The 22,184-nt window shown below is 46.9% G+C and overlaps 22 non-coding genes across 22 annotated transcripts; 7 read left to right on the forward strand and 15 right to left on the reverse strand.

Moving 5' to 3' along the window:
• Positions 1 to 78: 78 nt before the first annotated feature.
• On the reverse strand, positions 79 to 151 carry trnam-cau (transfer RNA methionine (anticodon CAU)). Its single transcript has one exon. It is a non-coding gene; the product is annotated as a tRNA-Met (tRNA).
• A 601-nt stretch (positions 152 to 752) lies between these two features.
• On the reverse strand, positions 753 to 823 carry trnag-gcc (transfer RNA glycine (anticodon GCC)). The gene has a single exon. It is a non-coding gene; the product is annotated as a tRNA-Gly (tRNA).
• A 122-nt stretch (positions 824 to 945) lies between these two features.
• trnae-cuc (transfer RNA glutamic acid (anticodon CUC)) lies at positions 946 to 1,017 on the forward strand. Its single transcript has one exon. It is a non-coding gene; the product is annotated as a tRNA-Glu (tRNA).
• Positions 1,018 to 2,202: 1,185 nt separating this feature from the next.
• Positions 2,203 to 2,275, reverse strand: trnam-cau (transfer RNA methionine (anticodon CAU)). The gene has a single exon. It is a non-coding gene; the product is annotated as a tRNA-Met (tRNA).
• A 601-nt stretch (positions 2,276 to 2,876) lies between these two features.
• trnag-gcc (transfer RNA glycine (anticodon GCC)) lies at positions 2,877 to 2,947 on the reverse strand. The gene has a single exon. It is a non-coding gene; the product is annotated as a tRNA-Gly (tRNA).
• A 122-nt stretch (positions 2,948 to 3,069) lies between these two features.
• On the forward strand, positions 3,070 to 3,141 carry trnae-cuc (transfer RNA glutamic acid (anticodon CUC)). The gene has a single exon. It is a non-coding gene; the product is annotated as a tRNA-Glu (tRNA).
• Positions 3,142 to 4,326: 1,185 nt separating this feature from the next.
• trnam-cau (transfer RNA methionine (anticodon CAU)) lies at positions 4,327 to 4,399 on the reverse strand. The gene has a single exon. It is a non-coding gene; the product is annotated as a tRNA-Met (tRNA).
• Positions 4,400 to 5,000: 601 nt separating this feature from the next.
• On the reverse strand, positions 5,001 to 5,071 carry trnag-gcc (transfer RNA glycine (anticodon GCC)). The gene has a single exon. It is a non-coding gene; the product is annotated as a tRNA-Gly (tRNA).
• Positions 5,072 to 5,193: 122 nt separating this feature from the next.
• Positions 5,194 to 5,265, forward strand: trnae-cuc (transfer RNA glutamic acid (anticodon CUC)). Its single transcript has one exon. It is a non-coding gene; the product is annotated as a tRNA-Glu (tRNA).
• A 1,185-nt stretch (positions 5,266 to 6,450) lies between these two features.
• On the reverse strand, positions 6,451 to 6,523 carry trnam-cau (transfer RNA methionine (anticodon CAU)). The gene has a single exon. It is a non-coding gene; the product is annotated as a tRNA-Met (tRNA).
• A 2,033-nt stretch (positions 6,524 to 8,556) lies between these two features.
• On the reverse strand, positions 8,557 to 8,627 carry trnag-gcc (transfer RNA glycine (anticodon GCC)). Its single transcript has one exon. It is a non-coding gene; the product is annotated as a tRNA-Gly (tRNA).
• Positions 8,628 to 8,749: 122 nt separating this feature from the next.
• Positions 8,750 to 8,821, forward strand: trnae-cuc (transfer RNA glutamic acid (anticodon CUC)). The gene has a single exon. It is a non-coding gene; the product is annotated as a tRNA-Glu (tRNA).
• Positions 8,822 to 10,006: 1,185 nt separating this feature from the next.
• trnam-cau (transfer RNA methionine (anticodon CAU)) lies at positions 10,007 to 10,079 on the reverse strand. The gene has a single exon. It is a non-coding gene; the product is annotated as a tRNA-Met (tRNA).
• A 2,033-nt stretch (positions 10,080 to 12,112) lies between these two features.
• Positions 12,113 to 12,183, reverse strand: trnag-gcc (transfer RNA glycine (anticodon GCC)). The gene has a single exon. It is a non-coding gene; the product is annotated as a tRNA-Gly (tRNA).
• Positions 12,184 to 12,305: 122 nt separating this feature from the next.
• trnae-cuc (transfer RNA glutamic acid (anticodon CUC)) lies at positions 12,306 to 12,377 on the forward strand. The gene has a single exon. It is a non-coding gene; the product is annotated as a tRNA-Glu (tRNA).
• A 1,185-nt stretch (positions 12,378 to 13,562) lies between these two features.
• Positions 13,563 to 13,635, reverse strand: trnam-cau (transfer RNA methionine (anticodon CAU)). Its single transcript has one exon. It is a non-coding gene; the product is annotated as a tRNA-Met (tRNA).
• Positions 13,636 to 15,668: 2,033 nt separating this feature from the next.
• On the reverse strand, positions 15,669 to 15,739 carry trnag-gcc (transfer RNA glycine (anticodon GCC)). The gene has a single exon. It is a non-coding gene; the product is annotated as a tRNA-Gly (tRNA).
• A 122-nt stretch (positions 15,740 to 15,861) lies between these two features.
• Positions 15,862 to 15,933, forward strand: trnae-cuc (transfer RNA glutamic acid (anticodon CUC)). The gene has a single exon. It is a non-coding gene; the product is annotated as a tRNA-Glu (tRNA).
• A 1,185-nt stretch (positions 15,934 to 17,118) lies between these two features.
• On the reverse strand, positions 17,119 to 17,191 carry trnam-cau (transfer RNA methionine (anticodon CAU)). The gene has a single exon. It is a non-coding gene; the product is annotated as a tRNA-Met (tRNA).
• A 2,033-nt stretch (positions 17,192 to 19,224) lies between these two features.
• trnag-gcc (transfer RNA glycine (anticodon GCC)) lies at positions 19,225 to 19,295 on the reverse strand. Its single transcript has one exon. It is a non-coding gene; the product is annotated as a tRNA-Gly (tRNA).
• A 122-nt stretch (positions 19,296 to 19,417) lies between these two features.
• Positions 19,418 to 19,489, forward strand: trnae-cuc (transfer RNA glutamic acid (anticodon CUC)). The gene has a single exon. It is a non-coding gene; the product is annotated as a tRNA-Glu (tRNA).
• Positions 19,490 to 20,674: 1,185 nt separating this feature from the next.
• trnam-cau (transfer RNA methionine (anticodon CAU)) lies at positions 20,675 to 20,747 on the reverse strand. Its single transcript has one exon. It is a non-coding gene; the product is annotated as a tRNA-Met (tRNA).
• Between the last annotated feature and the right edge of the window lie 1,437 nt (positions 20,748 to 22,184).

The raw sequence follows: 22,184 nt of genomic DNA on the forward strand, positions 1-22,184 counted from the left end.
GTGGTTCTAAGGCTCCAGCGTCCTCGAAATGGGTAGAAGAGGTACAAAATGGATGGACCAACTCTGTACCAAAACACCTGCCTCGTGTGAGGCTCGAACTCACGACCTTCAGATTATGAGACTGACGCGCTGCCTACTGCGCCAACGAGGCTGACAGGGAACCTGAAAATGGACGATTTCTCGAAGCTGCACAGAAATGAAATTCAGCTTGGACAAACAAAGGTGAGTCCCCAGGTATTTAAGCCCTGAACGGGTTTTGGAGGTGAAGAGTGCCACAGGAGATCCTAAAAACGGTGTTTTGACCCAGCTCCGGCTTACCTGAAAGGCACAAGCGGTAGACAATGGATGGGTTGCCTTTGCCGCGTACTGTGTATCAAGCGAGGCTCAAGACACCATCTTCCCCCAAAACGGACCATTCTTCTTTTGTCTCGTAGTGCCGTCTTAAGTTAAATTCCTTAATTACAGCCACATTAGCTCCACTAATAAGACACACGGGTTTACCAGCAATGTCTGTAAACATATATTCAGTCACCCACTGGCGCTGGCAGGCGACAATTCTAAGTCTGCCAATTGTCCCGCCGAATTCGCGCCACTGTCCAAAGTCTCCTCTCAACAACATCTTGACTTAATGCAGATACGATGTCCAACCCAAGTTTGGTTTGCACAGGCTTCTTGTTCCAAATCTTGATGCCGTCTGGCCGTGACCGAGAACAAACTTAATGCCCCCCAAGACCCCACGCATAAAGGAACCGTGCATTGGCCGGGAATCGAACCCGGGTCTCCCGCGTGGCAGGCGAGAATTCTACCACTGAACAACCAATGCTCACACACGTGGCAGTTTTCTCAACGAATTCGCGCCATTGCCCAAGCGCTCCTCTCGAGGCGCAGCGGAAAATGTAGCCCGATACACCCACGCGTCACTCATCAAGACACCTCTGTGGCAGCTCCCTGATGGTCTAGTGGTCAGGATTCGGCGCTCTCACCGCCGCGGCCCGGGTTCGATTCCCGGTCAGGGAAACTGCGTTTTGCCCCACCTCCGCCTTACCCGAAAGGGACAAGCGGTAGACAATGGATGGGTTGCCTTTGCCACGTACTGTGTATCAAGAGAGCCTCAAGGCACCATCTCCCCCCAAAACGGACCATTCCTTGAAGCCGTCAACAAATGAAGCACAGTTGCCAGTTCTTCAAGCCCAGGATGAGCTGCCGTCTTGGAGGTGAAGGGTGTGACAGGACATCCAAAAAATGTGTGGCCGAACTGCGCATCAAAACATGCCTCCCGTGAGGATAGAGCTCAACACCGCCAGTTTTCGAGACTTGCGCATGGCAGGCGACAATTCTACCGCTGAGCTAACAACCCTTGCATGTCCGCCAATTGTCCCGCTGAATTCGCGCTACTGTCCAAACTCTCCTCTCCAGACGCTTAAAATGGATGCACAAACTCTGCCACGTACTGCGCATCAAAGCACATCGCTTGCGTGAGGCTACAAGTCACTACCTTCTGATTTCGTGATTCACATGTGGCAGGCGACAGTTCTAACGCTCAGCCACCAGCCCTTACAAGTCTGCCAATTGTCTCGTCGAATTCGCGCCACTCTCCAAAGTCTACTCTCAACAACATCTTGACTTAATGCAGATACGATGTCCAACCCAAGTTTGGTTTGCATAGACTTCTTGTTCCAACTTAACAGTCAGGCAAGAATGACTTCAAATTATCCCTCTCCATGGACCCTGTTGGCAAAGGAACTCCAGGCAACCTCCAGAGACTCAGCTCGGGAGCTGCTGATAACCAATTATCAGCCCTTGTTCATCCGCTTCCAATGCAAAGACATTCCTAACCCTACCTGGACAAAGTGTCCTAGAAGAAATAACAGGTAGGAGTCATTTGGGAGCCAACGTGTGGTGCCCCGCAATTCTGACCTGAGAAAAGAAAGAGGAATTGTGGTGAAAGTTGGATGAAGTGGTTTCAGAGGGCCGGCACACATCCATAGGGGAGGATCGCCTGCCACGTGTGAGTCTTGAAATCAAACAGATGGGAAGGCTTTCCACGGTCAATGGCAGAATGATTTGGATTGATCCCTGTTCTAGATCTCGCATCGGAGGAGGCTGAAAATCCACTACAAAGGAGTGGTTCTAAGGCTCCAGCGTCCTCGAAATGGGTAGAAGAGGTACAAAATGGATGGACCAACTCTGTACCAAAACACCTGCCTCGTGTGAGGCTCGAACTCACGACCTTCAGATTATGAGACTGACGCGCTGCCTACTGCGCCAACGAGGCTGACAGGGAACCTGAAAATGGACGATTTCTCGAAGCTGCACAGAAATGAAATTCAGCTTGGACAAACAAAGGTGAGTCCCCAGGTATTTAAGCCCTGAACGGGTTTTGGAGGTGAAGAGTGCCACAGGAGATCCTAAAAACGGTGTTTTGACCCAGCTCCGGCTTACCTGAAAGGCACAAGCGGTAGACAATGGATGGGTTGCCTTTGCCGCGTACTGTGTATCAAGCGAGGCTCAAGACACCATCTTCCCCCAAAACGGACCATTCTTCTTTTGTCTCGTAGTGCCGTCTTAAGTTAAATTCCTTAATTACAGCCACATTAGCTCCACTAATAAGACACACGGGTTTACCAGCAATGTCTGTAAACATATATTCAGTCACCCACTGGCGCTGGCAGGCGACAATTCTAAGTCTGCCAATTGTCCCGCCGAATTCGCGCCACTGTCCAAAGTCTCCTCTCAACAACATCTTGACTTAATGCAGATACGATGTCCAACCCAAGTTTGGTTTGCACAGGCTTCTTGTTCCAAATCTTGATGCCGTCTGGCCGTGACCGAGAACAAACTTAATGCCCCCCAAGACCCCACGCATAAAGGAACCGTGCATTGGCCGGGAATCGAACCCGGGTCTCCCGCGTGGCAGGCGAGAATTCTACCACTGAACCACCAATGCTCACACACGTGGCAGTTTTCTCAACGAATTCGCGCCATTGCCCAAGCGCTCCTCTCGAGGCGCAGCGGAAAATGTAGCCCGATACACCCACGCGTCACTCATCAAGACACCTCTGTGGCAGCTCCCTGATGGTCTAGTGGTCAGGATTCGGCGCTCTCACCGCCGCGGCCCGGGTTCGATTCCCGGTCAGGGAAACTGCGTTTTGCCCCACCTCCGCCTTACCCGAAAGGGACAAGCGGTAGACAATGGATGGGTTGCCTTTGCCACGTACTGTGTATCAAGAGAGCCTCAAGGCACCATCTCCCCCCAAAACGGACCATTCCTTGAAGCCGTCAACAAATGAAGCACAGTTGCCAGTTCTTCAAGCCCAGGATGAGCTGCCGTCTTGGAGGTGAAGGGTGTGACAGGACATCCAAAAAATGTGTGGCCGAACTGCGCATCAAAACATGCCTCCCGTGAGGATAGAGCTCAACACCGCCAGTTTTCGAGACTTGCGCATGGCAGGCGACAATTCTACCGCTGAGCTAACAACCCTTGCATGTCCGCCAATTGTCCCGCTGAATTCGCGCTACTGTCCAAACTCTCCTCTCCAGACGCTTAAAATGGATGCACAAACTCTGCCACGTACTGCGCATCAAAGCACATCGCTTGCGTGAGGCTACAAGTCACTACCTTCTGATTTCGTGATTCACATGTGGCAGGCGACAGTTCTAACGCTCAGCCACCAGCCCTTACAAGTCTGCCAATTGTCTCGTCGAATTCGCGCCACTCTCCAAAGTCTACTCTCAACAACATCTTGACTTAATGCAGATACGATGTCCAACCCAAGTTTGGTTTGCATAGACTTCTTGTTCCAACTTAACAGTCAGGCAAGAATGACTTCAAATTATCCCTCTCCATGGACCCTGTTGGCAAAGGAACTCCAGGCAACCTCCAGAGACTCAGCTCGGGAGCTGCTGATAACCAATTATCAGCCCTTGTTCATCCGCTTCCAATGCAAAGACATTCCTAACCCTACCTGGACAAAGTGTCCTAGAAGAAATAACAGGTAGGAGTCATTTGGGAGCCAACGTGTGGTGCCCCGCAATTCTGACCTGAGAAAAGAAAGAGGAATTGTGGTGAAAGTTGGATGAAGTGGTTTCAGAGGGCCGGCACACATCCATAGGGGAGGATCGCCTGCCACGTGTGAGTCTTGAAATCAAACAGATGGGAAGGCTTTCCACGGTCAATGGCAGAATGATTTGGATTGATCCCTGTTCTAGATCTCGCATCGGAGGAGGCTGAAAATCCACTACAAAGGAGTGGTTCTAAGGCTCCAGCGTCCTCGAAATGGGTAGAAGAGGTACAAAATGGATGGACCAACTCTGTACCAAAACACCTGCCTCGTGTGAGGCTCGAACTCACGACCTTCAGATTATGAGACTGACGCGCTGCCTACTGCGCCAACGAGGCTGACAGGGAACCTGAAAATGGACGATTTCTCGAAGCTGCACAGAAATGAAATTCAGCTTGGACAAACAAAGGTGAGTCCCCAGGTATTTAAGCCCTGAACGGGTTTTGGAGGTGAAGAGTGCCACAGGAGATCCTAAAAACGGTGTTTTGACCCAGCTCCGGCTTACCTGAAAGGGACAAGCGGTAGACAATGGATGGGTTGCCTTTGCCGCGTACTGTGTATCAAGCGAGGCTCAAGACACCATCTTCCCCCAAAACGGACCATTCTTCTTTTGTCTCGTAGTGCCGTCTTAAGTTAAATTCCTTAATTACAGCCACATTAGCTCCACTAATAAGACACACGGGTTTACCAGCAATGTCTGTAAACATATATTCAGTCACCCACTGGCACTGGCAGGCGACAATTCTAAGTCTGCCAATTGTCCCGCCGAATTCGCGCCACTGTCCAAAGTCTCCTCTCAACAACATCTTGACTTAATGCAGATACGATGTCCAACCCAAGTTTGGTTTGCACAGGCTTCTTGTTCCAAATCTTGATGCCGTCTGGCCGTGACCGAGAACAAACTTAATGCCCCCCAAGACCCCACGCATAAAGGAACCGTGCATTGGCCGGGAATCGAACCCGGGTCTCCCGCGTGGCAGGCGAGAATTCTACCACTGAACAACCAATGCTCACACACGTGGCAGTTTTCTCAACGAATTCGCGCCATTGCCCAAGCGCTCCTCTCGAGGCGCAGCGGAAAATGTAGCCCGATACACCCACGCGTCACTCATCAAGACACCTCTGTGGCAGCTCCCTGATGGTCTAGTGGTCAGGATTCGGCGCTCTCACCGCCGCGGCCCGGGTTCGATTCCCGGTCAGGGAAACTGCGTTTTGCCCCACCTCCGCCTTACCCGAAAGGGACAAGCGGTAGACAATGGATGGGTTGCCTTTGCCACGTACTGTGTATCAAGAGAGCCTCAAGGCACCATCTCCCCCCAAAACGGACCATTCCTTGAAGCCGTCAACAAATGAAGCACAGTTGCCAGTTCTTCAAGCCCAGGATGAGCTGCCGTCTTGGAGGTGAAGGGTGTGACAGGACATCCAAAAAATGTGTGGCCGAACTGCGCATCAAAACATGCCTCCCGTGAGGATAGAGCTCAACACCGCCAGTTTTCGAGACTTGCGCATGGCAGGCGACAATTCTACCGCTGAGCTAACAACCCTTGCATGTCCGCCAATTGTCCCGCTGAATTCGCGCTACTGTCCAAACTCTCCTCTCCAGACGCTTAAAATGGATGCACAAACTCTGCCACGTACTGCGCATCAAAGCACATCGCTTGCGTGAGGCTACAAGTCACTACCTTCTGATTTCGTGATTCACATGTGGCAGGCGACAGTTCTAACGCTCAGCCACCAGCCCTTACAAGTCTGCCAATTGTCTCGTCGAATTCGCGCCACTCTCCAAAGTCTACTCTCAACAACATCTTGACTTAATGCAGATACGATGTCCAACCCAAGTTTGGTTTGCATAGACTTCTTGTTCCAACTTAACAGTCAGGCAAGAATGACTTCAAATTATCCCTCTCCATGGACCCTGTTGGCAAAGGAACTCCAGGCAACCTCCAGAGACTCAGCTCGGGAGCTGCTGATAACCAATTATCAGCCCTTGTTCATCCGCTTCCAATGCAAAGACATTCCTAACTCTACCTGGACAAAGTGTCCTAGAAGAAATAACAGGTAGGAGTCATTTGGGAGCCAACGTGTGGTGCCCCGCAATTCTGACCTGAGAAAAGAAAGAGGAATTGTGGTGAAAGTTGGATGAAGTGGTTTCAGAGGGCCGGCACACATCCATAGGGGTGGATCGCCTGCCACGTGTGAGTCTTGAAATCAAACAGATGGGAAGGCTTTCCACGGTCAATGGCAGAATGATTTGGATTGATCCCTGTTCTAGATCTCGCATCGGAGGAGGCTGAAAATCCACTACAAAGGAGTGGTTCTAAGGCTCCAGCGTCCTCGAAATGGGTAGAAGAGGTACAAAATGGATGGACCAACTCTGTACCAAAACACCTGCCTCGTGTGAGGCTCGAACTCACGACCTTCAGATTATGAGACTGACGCGCTGCCTACTGCGCCAACGAGGCTGACAGGGAACCTGAAAATGGACGATTTCTCGAAGCTGCACAGAAATGAAATTCAGCTTGGACAAACAAAGGTGAGTCCCCAGGTATTTAAGCCCTGAACGGGTTTTGGAGGTGAAGAGTGCCACAGGAGATCCTAAAAACGGTGTTTTGACCCAGCTCCGGCTTACCTGAAAGGGACAAGCGGTAGACAATGGATGGGTTGCCTTTGCCGCGTACTGTGTATCAAGCAAGGCTCAAGACACCATCTTCCCCCAAAACGGACCATTCTTCTTTTGTCTCGTAGTGCCGTCTTAAGTTAAATTCCTTAATTACAGCCACATTAGCTCCACTAATAAGACACACGGGTTTAGTAAGTAAGTAAGTAAAATTTTATTTATATAGCACATTTCTAGATAGAGATCACAAAGTGCTTTACAAGATATAACAGATTAAAAAGACAAAATACAAACAAAGTTAGCAAAAGGCAGTTTTAAAAAGATGTGTTTTTAGCTGTTTTTTAAAAGTAATCAATGAATCAGCGGATCGTAAGTCCTGAGGAAGGGAATTCCACAGTCTGGCGGCCACAGTAGCAAAAGCTCTATCACCCCTAGTTTTCAGTCTCGTATACTGAATGACAAGTAGGCCCTGACTACTCGACCTCAGAGACCTACTAGGGGCATAGGGCTGTAAAAGTTCAATGATATATGGTGGTGCTTGTTGTTGAAGAGCCTTGAAAGTTAAAACCAAAATCTTAAACTGGACTCTAAATTCAACAGGAAGCCAATGTAACTGCATGAGCAACGGTGTTATATGTGAAAATTTAGAAGCTTTCGTCAAAAGTCTTGCTGCAGCATTCTGAACGATCTGCAGACGCTCCAAAGAACCTTTATTTAAACAAGTAAACAGGGAATTGCAATAGTCCAGTCGTGAAGAGATAAAAGCATGAATAACAATCTCCAGTTCGGTATAGGATATAATAGAGCTCAATTTAGAAATATTTCTTAAATGATAAAAGCAAGACCGAACAAGAGATTTAACATGACTATCTAACGTAAGAGCAGGATCAAGGATAATCCCTAAGTTCCTGACAGATGGTTTTACAAACGTTGAAAGAGGACCAAGAGCATTTATTATACTGGGTATATGTCTATCTGGGGCACATAAGAGGACTTCGGTTTTACTTTCATTTAGTTGGAGGAAGTTTTCAGCCATCCAGCCTTTAATGGTTTCCAAGCACACATTTAAAAGCCGCAGCTTAGAAGCCTCTTCCGGTTTAAAAGATATATAGAGTTGGATATCGTCTGCATAACAATGGTAACAAATATCCTCAAAAGGGCTCAAAATGTGCTGAAGAGGGAGTAAATAAACTAAAAACAGTAATGGCCCTAGCACAGAGCCTTGTGGCACACCAAAAGACAGGGACGCAGAAGATGATCTATACTTAGAAACTGCCACAGAAGAATATCGTTCAGAGAGATACGAGGAGAACCATTTCAATGCAGTCCCAGAGACACCAACCCAGTGTTTCAGCCTGTTAAGTAAAATATAGTGGTCAACAGTATCAAAGGCCGACGTAAGATCCAACATTAAGAGAACAGAACATTTACCTGCATCGCTTTGTAACAAAATGTCATTAGAAACTCTAAGAAGGGCTGTTTCAGTGGAATGAACTTTACGAAAGCCAGATTGAAATTTGTCGAAAATACTATATTTATCTAAAACTGCTGTAAGCTGCTTAGCCACGATCTTCTCTAGAATCTTAGCAATTAACGGAATTTTTGAGATCGGTCTATAATTGCTTACCAGCAATGTCTGTAAACATATATTCAGTCACCCACTGGCGCTGGCAGGCGACAATTCTAAGTCTGCCAATTGTCCCGCCGAATTCGCGCCACTGTCCAAAGTCTCCTCTCAACAACATCTTGACTTAATGCAGATACGATATCCAACCCAAGTTTGGTTTGCACAGGCTTCTTGTTCCAAATCTTGATGCCGTCTGGCCGTGACCGAGAACAAAGTTAATGCCCCCCAAGACCCCACGCATAAAGGAACCGTGCATTGGCCGGGAATCGAACCCGGGTCTCCCGCGTGGCAGGCGAAAATTCTACCACTGAACCACCAATGCTCACACACGTGGCAGTTTTCTCAACGAATTCGCGCCATTGCCCAAGCGCTCCTCTCGAGGCGCAGCGGAAAATGTAGCCCGATACACCCACGCGTCACTCATCAAGACACCTCTGTGGCAGCTCCCTGATGGTCTAGTGGTCAGGATTCGGCGCTCTCACCGCCGCGGCCCGGGTTCGATTCCCGGTCAGGGAAACTGCGTTTTGCCCCACCTCCGCCTTACCCGAAAGGGACAAGCGGTAGACAATGGATGGGTTGCCTTTGCCACGTACTGTGTATCAAGAGAGCCTCAAGGCACCATCTCCCCCCAAAACGGACCATTCCTTGAAGCCGTCAACAAATGAAGCACAGTTGCCAGTTCTTCAAGCCCAGGATGAGCTGCCGTCTTGGAGGTGAAGGGTGTGACAGGACATCCAAAAAATGTGTGGCCGAACTGCGCATCAAAACATGCCTCCCGTGAGGATAGAGCTCAACACCGCCAGTTTTCGAGACTTGCGCATGGCAGGCGACAATTCTACCGCTGAGCTAACAACCCTTGCATGTCCGCCAATTGTCCCGCTGAATTCGCGCTACTGTCCAAACTCTCCTCTCCAGACGCTTAAAATGGATGCACAAACTCTGCCACGTACTGCGCATCAAAGCACATCGCTTGCGTGAGGCTACAAGTCACTACCTTCTGATTTCGTGATTCACATGTGGCAGGCGACAGTTCTAACGCTCAGCCACCAGCCCTTACAAGTCTGCCAATTGTCTCGTCGAATTCGCGCCACTCTCCAAAGTCTACTCTCAACAACATCTTGACTTAATGCAGATACGATGTCCAACCCAAGTTTGGTTTGCATAGACTTCTTGTTCCAACTTAACAGTCAGGCAAGAATGACTTCAAATTATCCCTCTCCATGGACCCTGTTGGCAAAGGAACTCCAGGCAACCTCCAGAGACTCAGCTCGGGAGCTGCTGATAACCAATTATCAGCCCTTGTTCATCCGCTTCCAATGCAAAGACATTCCTAACCCTACCTGGACAAAGTGTCCTAGAAGAAATAACAGGTAGGAGTCATTTGGGAGCCAACGTGTGGTGCCCCGCAATTCTGACCTGAGAAAAGAAAGAGGAATTGTGGTGAAAGTTGGATGAAGTGGTTTCAGAGGGCCGGCACACATCCATAGGGGAGGATCGCCTGCCACGTGTGAGTCTTGAAATCAAACAGATGGGAAGGCTTTCCACGGTCAATGGCAGAATGATTTGGATTGATCCCTGTTCTAGATCTCGCATCGGAGGAGGCTGAAAATCCACTACAAAGGAGTGGTTCTAAGGCTCCAGCGTCCTCGAAATGGGTAGAAGAGGTACAAAATGGATGGACCAACTCTGTACCAAAACACCTGCCTCGTGTGAGGCTCGAACTCACGACCTTCAGATTATGAGACTGACGCGCTGCCTACTGCGCCAACGAGGCTGACAGGGAACCTGAAAATGGACGATTTCTCGAAGCTGCACAGAAATGAAATTCAGCTTGGACAAACAAAGGTGAGTCCCCAGGTATTTAAGCCCTGAACGGGTTTTGGAGGTGAAGAGTGCCACAGGAGATCCTAAAAACGGTGTTTTGACCCAGCTCCGGCTTACCTGAAAGGGACAAGCGGTAGACAATGGATGGGTTGCCTTTGCCACGTACTGTGTATCAAGCGAGGCTCAAGACACCATCTTCCCCCAAAACGGACCATTCTTCTTTTGTCTCGTAGTGCCGTCTTAAGTTAAATTCCTTAATTACAGCCACATTAGCTCCACTAATAAGACACACGGGTTTAGTAAGTAAGTAAGTAAAATTTTATTTATATAGCACATTTCTAGATAGAGATCACAAAGTGCTTTACAAGATATAACAGATTAAAAAGACAAAATACAAACAAAGTTAGCAAAAGGCAGTTTTAAAAAGATGTGTTTTTAGCTGTTTTTTAAAAGTAATCAATGAATCAGCGGATCGTAAGTCCTGAGGAAGGGAATTCCACAGTCTGGCGGCCACAGTAGCAAAAGCTCTATCACCCCTAGTTTTCAGTCTCGTATACTGAATGACAAGTAGGCCCTGACTACTCGACCTCAGAGACCTACTAGGGGCATAGGGCTGTAAAAGTTCAATGATATATGGTGGTGCTTGTTGTTGAAGAGCCTTGAAAGTTAAAACCAAAATCTTAAACTGGACTCTAAATTCAACAGGAAGCCAATGTAACTGCATGAGCAACGGTGTTATATGTGAAAATTTAGAAGCTTTCGTCAAAAGTCTTGCTGCAGCATTCTGAACGATCTGCAGACGCTCCAAAGAACCTTTATTTAAACAAGTAAACAGGGAATTGCAATAGTCCAGTCGTGAAGAGATAAAAGCATGAATAACAATCTCCAGTTCGGTATAGGATATAATAGAGCTCAATTTAGAAATATTTCTTAAATGATAAAAGCAAGACCGAACAAGAGATTTAACATGACTATCTAACGTAAGAGCAGGATCAAGGATAATCCCTAAGTTCCTGACAGATGGTTTTACAAACGTTGAAAGAGGACCAAGAGCATTTATTATACTGGGTATATGTCTATCTGGGGCACATAAGAGGACTTCGGTTTTACTTTCATTTAGTTGGAGGAAGTTTTCAGCCATCCAGCCTTTAATGGTTTCCAAGCACACATTTAAAAGCCGCAGCTTAGAAGCCTCTTCCGGTTTAAAAGATATATAGAGTTGGATATCGTCTGCATAACAATGGTAACAAATATCCTCAAAAGGGCTCAAAATGTGCTGAAGAGGGAGTAAATAAACTAAAAACAGTAATGGCCCTAGCACAGAGCCTTGTGGCACACCAAAAGACAGGGACGCAGAAGATGATCTATACTTAGAAACTGCCACAGAAGAATATCGTTCAGAGAGATACGAGGAGAACCATTTCAATGCAGTCCCAGAGACACCAACCCAGTGTTTCAGCCTGTTAAGTAAAATATAGTGGTCAACAGTATCAAAGGCCGACGTAAGATCCAACATTAAGAGAACAGAACATTTACCTGCATCGCTTTGTAACAAAATGTCATTAGAAACTCTAAGAAGGGCTGTTTCAGTGGAATGAACTTTACGAAAGCCAGATTGAAATTTGTCGAAAATACTATATTTATCTAAAACTGCTGTAAGCTGCTTAGCCACGATCTTCTCTAGAATCTTAGCAATTAACGGAATTTTTGAGATCGGTCTATAATTGCTTACCAGCAATGTCTGTAAACATATATTCAGTCACCCACTGGCGCTGGCAGGCGACAATTCTAAGTCTGCCAATTGTCCCGCCGAATTCGCACCACTGTCCAAAGTCTCCTCTCAACAACATCTTGACTTAATGCAGATACGATGTCCAACCCAAGTTTGGTTTGCACAGGCTTCTTGTTCCAAATCTTGATGCCGTCTGGCCGTGACCGAGAACAAAGTTAATGCCCCCCAAGACCCCACGCATAAAGGAACCGTGCATTGGCCGGGAATCGAACCCGGGTCTCCCGCGTGGCAGGCGAGAATTCTACCACTGAACCACCAATGCTCACACACGTGGCAGTTTTCTCAACGAATTCGCGCCATTGCCCAAGCGCTCCTCTCGAGGCGCAGCGGAAAATGTAGCCCGATACACCCACGCGTCACTCATCAAGACACCTCTGTGGCAGCTCCCTGATGGTCTAGTGGTCAGGATTCGGCGCTCTCACCGCCGCGGCCCGGGTTCGATTCCCGGTCAGGGAAACTGCGTTTTGCCCCACCTCCGCCTTACCCGAAAGGGACAAGCGGTAGACAATGGATGGGTTGCCTTTGCCACGTACTGTGTATCAAGAGAGCCTCAAGGCACCATCTCCCCCCAAAACGGACCATTCCTTGAAGCCGTCAACAAATGAAGCACAGTTGCCAGTTCTTCAAGCCCAGGATGAGCTGCCGTCTTGGAGGTGAAGGGTGTGACAGGACATCCAAAAAATGTGTGGCCGAACTGCGCATCAAAACATGCCTCCCGTGAGGATAGAGCTCAACACCGCCAGTTTTCGAGACTTGCGCATGGCAGGCGACAATTCTACCGCTGAGCTAACAACCCTTGCATGTCCGCCAATTGTCCCGCTGAATTCGCGCTACTGTCCAAACTCTCCTCTCCAGACGCTTAAAATGGATGCACAAACTCTGCCACGTACTGCGCATCAAAGCACATCGCTTGCGTGAGGCTACAAGTCACTACCTTCTGATTTCGTGATTCACATGTGGCAGGCGACAGTTCTAACGCTCAGCCACCAGCCCTTACAAGTCTGCCAATTGTCTCGTCGAATTCGCGCCACTCTCCAAAGTCTACTCTCAACAACATCTTGACTTAATGCAGATACGATGTCCAACCCAAGTTTGGTTTGCATAGACTTCTTGTTCCAACTTAACAGTCAGGCAAGAATGACTTCAAATTATCCCTCTCCATGGACCCTGTTGGCAAAGGAACTCCAGGCAACCTCCAGAGACTCAGCTCGGGAGCTGCTGATAACCAATTATCAGCCCTTGTTCATCCGCTTCCAATGCAAAGACATTCCTAACTCTACCTGGACAAAGTGTCCTAGAAGAAATAACAGGTAGGAGTCATTTGGGAGCCAACGTGTGGTGCCCCGCAATTCTGACCTGAGAAAAGAAAGAGGAATTGTGGTGAAAGTTGGATGAAGTGGTTTCAGAGGGCCGGCACACATCCATAGGGGTGGATCGCCTGCCACGTGTGAGTCTTGAAATCAAACAGATGGGAAGGCTTTCCACGGTCAATGGCAGAATGATTTGGATTGATCCCTGTTCTAGATCTCGCATCGGAGGAGGCTGAAAATCCACTACAAAGGAGTGGTTCTAAGGCTCCAGCGTCCTCGAAATGGGTAGAAGAGGTACAAAATGGATGGACCAACTCTGTACCAAAACACCTGCCTCGTGTGAGGCTCGAACTCACGACCTTCAGATTATGAGACTGACGCGCTGCCTACTGCGCCAACGAGGCTGACAGGGAACCTGAAAATGGACGATTTCTCGAAGCTGCACAGAAATGAAATTCAGCTTGGACAAACAAAGGTGAGTCCCCAGGTATTTAAGCCCTGAACGGGTTTTGGAGGTGAAGAGTGCCACAGGAGATCCTAAAAACGGTGTTTTGACCCAGCTCCGGCTTACCTGAAAGGGACAAGCGGTAGACAATGGATGGGTTGCCTTTGCCGCGTACTGTGTATCAAGCAAGGCTCAAGACACCATCTTCCCCCAAAACGGACCATTCTTCTTTTGTCTCGTAGTGCCGTCTTAAGTTAAATTCCTTAATTACAGCCACATTAGCTCCACTAATAAGACACACGGGTTTAGTAAGTAAGTAAGTAAAATTTTATTTATATAGCACATTTCTAGATAGAGATCACAAAGTGCTTTACAAGATATAACAGATTAAAAAGACAAAATACAAACAAAGTTAGCAAAAGGCAGTTTTAAAAAGATGTGTTTTTAGCTGTTTTTTAAAAGTAATCAATGAATCAGCGGATCGTAAGTCCTGAGGAAGGGAATTCCACAGTCTGGCGGCCACAGTAGCAAAAGCTCTATCACCCCTAGTTTTCAGTCTCGTATACTGAATGACAAGTAGGCCCTGACTACTCGACCTCAGAGACCTACTAGGGGCATAGGGCTGTAAAAGTTCAATGATATATGGTGGTGCTTGTTGTTGAAGAGCCTTGAAAGTTAAAACCAAAATCTTAAACTGGACTCTAAATTCAACAGGAAGCCAATGTAACTGCATGAGCAACGGTGTTATATGTGAAAATTTAGAAGCTTTCGTCAAAAGTCTTGCTGCAGCATTCTGAACGATCTGCAGACGCTCCAAAGAACCTTTATTTAAACAAGTAAACAGGGAATTGCAATAGTCCAGTCGTGAAGAGATAAAAGCATGAATAACAATCTCCAGTTCGGTATAGGATATAATAGAGCTCAATTTAGAAATATTTCTTAAATGATAAAAGCAAGACCGAACAAGAGATTTAACATGACTATCTAACGTAAGAGCAGGATCAAGGATAATCCCTAAGTTCCTGACAGATGGTTTTACAAACGTTGAAAGAGGACCAAGAGCATTTATTATACTGGGTATATGTCTATCTGGGGCACATAAGAGGACTTCGGTTTTACTTTCATTTAGTTGGAGGAAGTTTTCAGCCATCCAGCCTTTAATGGTTTCCAAGCACACATTTAAAAGCCGCAGCTTAGAAGCCTCTTCCGGTTTAAAAGATATATAGAGTTGGATATCGTCTGCATAACAATGGTAACAAATATCCTCAAAAGGGCTCAAAATGTGCTGAAGAGGGAGTAAATAAACTAAAAACAGTAATGGCCCTAGCACAGAGCCTTGTGGCACACCAAAAGACAGGGACGCAGAAGATGATCTATACTTAGAAACTGCCACAGAAGAATATCGTTCAGAGAGATACGAGGAGAACCATTTCAATGCAGTCCCAGAGACACCAACCCAGTGTTTCAGCCTGTTAAGTAAAATATAGTGGTCAACAGTATCAAAGGCCGACGTAAGATCCAACATTAAGAGAACAGAACATTTACCTGCATCGCTTTGTAACAAAATGTCATTAGAAACTCTAAGAAGGGCTGTTTCAGTGGAATGAACTTTACGAAAGCCAGATTGAAATTTGTCGAAAATACTATATTTATCTAAAACTGCTGTAAGCTGCTTAGCCACGATCTTCTCTAGAATCTTAGCAATTAACGGAATTTTTGAGATCGGTCTATAATTGCTTACCAGCAATGTCTGTAAACATATATTCAGTCACCCACTGGCGCTGGCAGGCGACAATTCTAAGTCTGCCAATTGTCCCGCCGAATTCGCGCCACTGTCCAAAGTCTCCTCTCAACAACATCTTGACTTAATGCAGATACGATATCCAACCCAAGTTTGGTTTGCACAGGCTTCTTGTTCCAAATCTTGATGCCGTCTGGCCGTGACCGAGAACAAAGTTAATGCCCCCCAAGACCCCACGCATAAAGGAACCGTGCATTGGCCGGGAATCGAACCCGGGTCTCCCGCGTGGCAGGCGAAAATTCTACCACTGAACCACCAATGCTCACACACGTGGCAGTTTTCTCAACGAATTCGCGCCATTGCCCAAGCGCTCCTCTCGAGGCGCAGCGGAAAATGTAGCCCGATACACCCACGCGTCACTCATCAAGACACCTCTGTGGCAGCTCCCTGATGGTCTAGTGGTCAGGATTCGGCGCTCTCACCGCCGCGGCCCGGGTTCGATTCCCGGTCAGGGAAACTGCGTTTTGCCCCACCTCCGCCTTACCCGAAAGGGACAAGCGGTAGACAATGGATGGGTTGCCTTTGCCACGTACTGTGTATCAAGAGAGCCTCAAGGCACCATCTCCCCCCAAAACGGACCATTCCTTGAAGCCGTCAACAAATGAAGCACAGTTGCCAGTTCTTCAAGCCCAGGATGAGCTGCCGTCTTGGAGGTGAAGGGTGTGACAGGACATCCAAAAAATGTGTGGCCGAACTGCGCATCAAAACATGCCTCCCGTGAGGATAGAGCTCAACACCGCCAGTTTTCGAGACTTGCGCATGGCAGGCGACAATTCTACCGCTGAGCTAACAACCCTTGCATGTCCGCCAATTGTCCCGCTGAATTCGCGCTACTGTCCAAACTCTCCTCTCCAGACGCTTAAAATGGATGCACAAACTCTGCCACGTACTGCGCATCAAAGCACATCGCTTGCGTGAGGCTACAAGTCACTACCTTCTGATTTCGTGATTCACATGTGGCAGGCGACAGTTCTAACGCTCAGCCACCAGCCCTTACAAGTCTGCCAATTGTCTCGTCGAATTCGCGCCACTCTCCAAAGTCTACTCTCAACAACATCTTGACTTAATGCAGATACGATGTCCAACCCAAGTTTGGTTTGCATAGACTTCTTGTTCCAACTTAACAGTCAGGCAAGAATGACTTCAAATTATCCCTCTCCATGGACCCTGTTGGCAAAGGAACTCCAGGCAACCTCCAGAGACTCAGCTCGGGAGCTGCTGATAACCAATTATCAGCCCTTGTTCATCCGCTTCCAATGCAAAGACATTCCTAACCCTACCTGGACAAAGTGTCCTAGAAGAAATAACAGGTAGGAGTCATTTGGGAGCCAACGTGTGGTGCCCCGCAATTCTGACCTGAGAAAAGAAAGAGGAATTGTGGTGAAAGTTGGATGAAGTGGTTTCAGAGGGCCGGCACACATCCATAGGGGAGGATCGCCTGCCACGTGTGAGTCTTGAAATCAAACAGATGGGAAGGCTTTCCACGGTCAATGGCAGAATGATTTGGATTGATCCCTGTTCTAGATCTCGCATCGGAGGAGGCTGAAAATCCACTACAAAGGAGTGGTTCTAAGGCTCCAGCGTCCTCGAAATGGGTAGAAGAGGTACAAAATGGATGGACCAACTCTGTACCAAAACACCTGCCTCGTGTGAGGCTCGAACTCACGACCTTCAGATTATGAGACTGACGCGCTGCCTACTGCGCCAACGAGGCTGACAGGGAACCTGAAAATGGACGATTTCTCGAAGCTGCACAGAAATGAAATTCAGCTTGGACAAACAAAGGTGAGTCCCCAGGTATTTAAGCCCTGAACGGGTTTTGGAGGTGAAGAGTGCCACAGGAGATCCTAAAAACGGTGTTTTGACCCAGCTCCGGCTTACCTGAAAGGGACAAGCGGTAGACAATGGATGGGTTGCCTTTGCCACGTACTGTGTATCAAGCGAGGCTCAAGACACCATCTTCCCCCAAAACGGACCATTCTTCTTTTGTCTCGTAGTGCCGTCTTAAGTTAAATTCCTTAATTACAGCCACATTAGCTCCACTAATAAGACACACGGGTTTAGTAAGTAAGTAAGTAAAATTTTATTTATATAGCACATTTCTAGATAGAGATCACAAAGTGCTTTACAAGATATAACAGATTAAAAAGACAAAATACAAACAAAGTTAGCAAAAGGCAGTTTTAAAAAGATGTGTTTTTAGCTGTTTTTTAAAAGTAATCAATGAATCAGCGGATCGTAAGTCCTGAGGAAGGGAATTCCACAGTCTGGCGGCCACAGTAGCAAAAGCTCTATCACCCCTAGTTTTCAGTCTCGTATACTGAATGACAAGTAGGCCCTGACTACTCGACCTCAGAGACCTACTAGGGGCATAGGGCTGTAAAAGTTCAATGATATATGGTGGTGCTTGTTGTTGAAGAGCCTTGAAAGTTAAAACCAAAATCTTAAACTGGACTCTAAATTCAACAGGAAGCCAATGTAACTGCATGAGCAACGGTGTTATATGTGAAAATTTAGAAGCTTTCGTCAAAAGTCTTGCTGCAGCATTCTGAACGATCTGCAGACGCTCCAAAGAACCTTTATTTAAACAAGTAAACAGGGAATTGCAATAGTCCAGTCGTGAAGAGATAAAAGCATGAATAACAATCTCCAGTTCGGTATAGGATATAATAGAGCTCAATTTAGAAATATTTCTTAAATGATAAAAGCAAGACCGAACAAGAGATTTAACATGACTATCTAACGTAAGAGCAGGATCAAGGATAATCCCTAAGTTCCTGACAGATGGTTTTACAAACGTTGAAAGAGGACCAAGAGCATTTATTATACTGGGTATATGTCTATCTGGGGCACATAAGAGGACTTCGGTTTTACTTTCATTTAGTTGGAGGAAGTTTTCAGCCATCCAGCCTTTAATGGTTTCCAAGCACACATTTAAAAGCCGCAGCTTAGAAGCCTCTTCCGGTTTAAAAGATATATAGAGTTGGATATCGTCTGCATAACAATGGTAACAAATATCCTCAAAAGGGCTCAAAATGTGCTGAAGAGGGAGTAAATAAACTAAAAACAGTAATGGCCCTAGCACAGAGCCTTGTGGCACACCAAAAGACAGGGACGCAGAAGATGATCTATACTTAGAAACTGCCACAGAAGAATATCGTTCAGAGAGATACGAGGAGAACCATTTCAATGCAGTCCCAGAGACACCAACCCAGTGTTTCAGCCTGTTAAGTAAAATATAGTGGTCAACAGTATCAAAGGCCGACGTAAGATCCAACATTAAGAGAACAGAACATTTACCTGCATCGCTTTGTAACAAAATGTCATTAGAAACTCTAAGAAGGGCTGTTTCAGTGGAATGAACTTTACGAAAGCCAGATTGAAATTTGTCGAAAATACTATATTTATCTAAAACTGCTGTAAGCTGCTTAGCCACGATCTTCTCTAGAATCTTAGCAATTAACGGAATTTTTGAGATCGGTCTATAATTGCTTACCAGCAATGTCTGTAAACATATATTCAGTCACCCACTGGCGCTGGCAGGCGACAATTCTAAGTCTGCCAATTGTCCCGCCGAATTCGCACCACTGTCCAAAGTCTCCTCTCAACAACATCTTGACTTAATGCAGATACGATGTCCAACCCAAGTTTGGTTTGCACAGGCTTCTTGTTCCAAATCTTGATGCCGTCTGGCCGTGACCGAGAACAAAGTTAATGCCCCCCAAGACCCCACGCATAAAGGAACCGTGCATTGGCCGGGAATCGAACCCGGGTCTCCCGCGTGGCAGGCGAGAATTCTACCACTGAACCACCAATGCTCACACACGTGGCAGTTTTCTCAACGAATTCGCGCCATTGCCCAAGCGCTCCTCTCGAGGCGCAGCGGAAAATGTAGCCCGATACACCCACGCGTCACTCATCAAGACACCTCTGTGGCAGCTCCCTGATGGTCTAGTGGTCAGGATTCGGCGCTCTCACCGCCGCGGCCCGGGTTCGATTCCCGGTCAGGGAAACTGCGTTTTGCCCCACCTCCGCCTTACCCGAAAGGGACAAGCGGTAGACAATGGATGGGTTGCCTTTGCCACGTACTGTGTATCAAGAGAGCCTCAAGGCACCATCTCCCCCCAAAACGGACCATTCCTTGAAGCCGTCAACAAATGAAGCACAGTTGCCAGTTCTTCAAGCCCAGGATGAGCTGCCGTCTTGGAGGTGAAGGGTGTGACAGGACATCCAAAAAATGTGTGGCCGAACTGCGCATCAAAACATGCCTCCCGTGAGGATAGAGCTCAACACCGCCAGTTTTCGAGACTTGCGCATGGCAGGCGACAATTCTACCGCTGAGCTAACAACCCTTGCATGTCCGCCAATTGTCCCGCTGAATTCGCGCTACTGTCCAAACTCTCCTCTCCAGACGCTTAAAATGGATGCACAAACTCTGCCACGTACTGCGCATCAAAGCACATCGCTTGCGTGAGGCTACAAGTCACTACCTTCTGATTTCGTGATTCACATGTGGCAGGCGACAGTTCTAACGCTCAGCCACCAGCCCTTACAAGTCTGCCAATTGTCTCGTCGAATTCGCGCCACTCTCCAAAGTCTACTCTCAACAACATCTTGACTTAATGCAGATACGATGTCCAACCCAAGTTTGGTTTGCATAGACTTCTTGTTCCAACTTAACAGTCAGGCAAGAATGACTTCAAATTATCCCTCTCCATGGACCCTGTTGGCAAAGGAACTCCAGGCAACCTCCAGAGACTCAGCTCGGGAGCTGCTGATAACCAATTATCAGCCCTTGTTCATCCGCTTCCAATGCAAAGACATTCCTAACCCTACCTGGACAAAGTGTCCTAGAAGAAATAACAGGTAGGAGTCATTTGGGAGCCAACGTGTGGTGCCCCGCAATTCTGACCTGAGAAAAGAAAGAGGAATTGTGGTGAAAGTTGGATGAAGTGGTTTCAGAGGGCCGGCACACATCCATAGGGGAGGATCGCCTGCCACGTGTGAGTCTTGAAATCAAACAGATGGGAAGGCTTTCCACGGTCAATGGCAGAATGATTTGGATTGATCCCTGTTCTAGATCTCGCATCGGAGGAGGCTGAAAATCCACTACAAAGGAGTGGTTCTAAGGCTCCAGCGTCCTCGAAATGGGTAGAAGAGGTACAAAATGGATGGACCAACTCTGTACCAAAACACCTGCCTCGTGTGAGGCTCGAACTCACGACCTTCAGATTATGAGACTGACGCGCTGCCTACTGCGCCAACGAGGCTGACAGGGAACCTGAAAATGGACGATTTCTCGAAGCTGCACAGAAATGAAATTCAGCTTGGACAAACAAAGGTGAGTCCCCAGGTATTTAAGCCCTGAACGGGTTTTGGAGGTGAAGAGTGCCACAGGAGATCCTAAAAACGGTGTTTTGACCCAGCTCCGGCTTACCTGAAAGGGACAAGCGGTAGACAATGGATGGGTTGCCTTTGCCACGTACTGTGTATCAAGCGAGGCTCAAGACACCATCTTCCCCCAAAACGGACCATTCTTCTTTTGTCTCGTAGTGCCGTCTTAAGTTAAATTCCTTAATTACAGCCACATTAGCTCCACTAATAAGACACACGGGTTTAGTAAGTAAGTAAGTAAAATTTTATTTATATAGCACATTTCTAGATAGAGATCACAAAGTGCTTTACAAGATATAACAGATTAAAAAGACAAAATACAAACAAAGTTAGCAAAAGGCAGTTTTAAAAAGATGTGTTTTTAGCTGTTTTTTAAAAGTAATCAATGAATCAGCGGATCGTAAGTCCTGAGGAAGGGAATTCCACAGTCTGGCGGCCACAGTAGCAAAAGCTCTATCACCCCTAGTTTTCAGTCTCGTATACTGAATGACAAGTAGGCCCTGACTACTCGACCTCAGAGACCTACTAGGGGCATAGGGCTGTAAAAGTTCAATGATATATGGTGGTGCTTGTTGTTGAAGAGCCTTGAAAGTTAAAACCAAAATCTTAAACTGGACTCTAAATTCAACAGGAAGCCAATGTAACTGCATGAGCAACGGTGTTATATGTGAAAATTTAGAAGCTTTCGTCAAAAGTCTTGCTGCAGCATTCTGAACGATCTGCAGACGCTCCAAAGAACCTTTATTTAAACAAGTAAACAGGGAATTGCAATAGTCCAGTCGTGAAGAGATAAAAGCATGAATAACAATCTCCAGTTCGGTATAGGATATAATAGAGCTCAATTTAGAAATATTTCTTAAATGATAAAAGCAAGACCGAACAAGAGATTTAACATGACTATCTAACGTAAGAGCAGGATCAAGGATAATCCCTAAGTTCCTGACAGATGGTTTTACAAACGTTGAAAGAGGACCAAGAGCATTTATTATACTGGGTATATGTCTATCTGGGGCACATAAGAGGACTTCGGTTTTACTTTCATTTAGTTGGAGGAAGTTTTCAGCCATCCAGCCTTTAATGGTTTCCAAGCACACATTTAAAAGCCGCAGCTTAGAAGCCTCTTCCGGTTTAAAAGATATATAGAGTTGGATATCGTCTGCATAACAATGGTAACAAATATCCTCAAAAGGGCTCAAAATGTGCTGAAGAGGGAGTAAATAAACTAAAAACAGTAATGGCCCTAGCACAGAGCCTTGTGGCACACCAAAAGACAGGGACGCAGAAGATGATCTATACTTAGAAACTGCCACAGA

Source organism: Diplotaxodon limnothrissa, linkage group LG23 (assembly GCF_057381915.1).
Source record: "Diplotaxodon limnothrissa isolate DT_005_m linkage group LG23, D_limnothrissa_male_GT1.1, whole genome shotgun sequence".
Lineage (NCBI taxonomy): Eukaryota > Metazoa > Chordata > Actinopteri > Cichliformes > Cichlidae > Diplotaxodon > Diplotaxodon limnothrissa.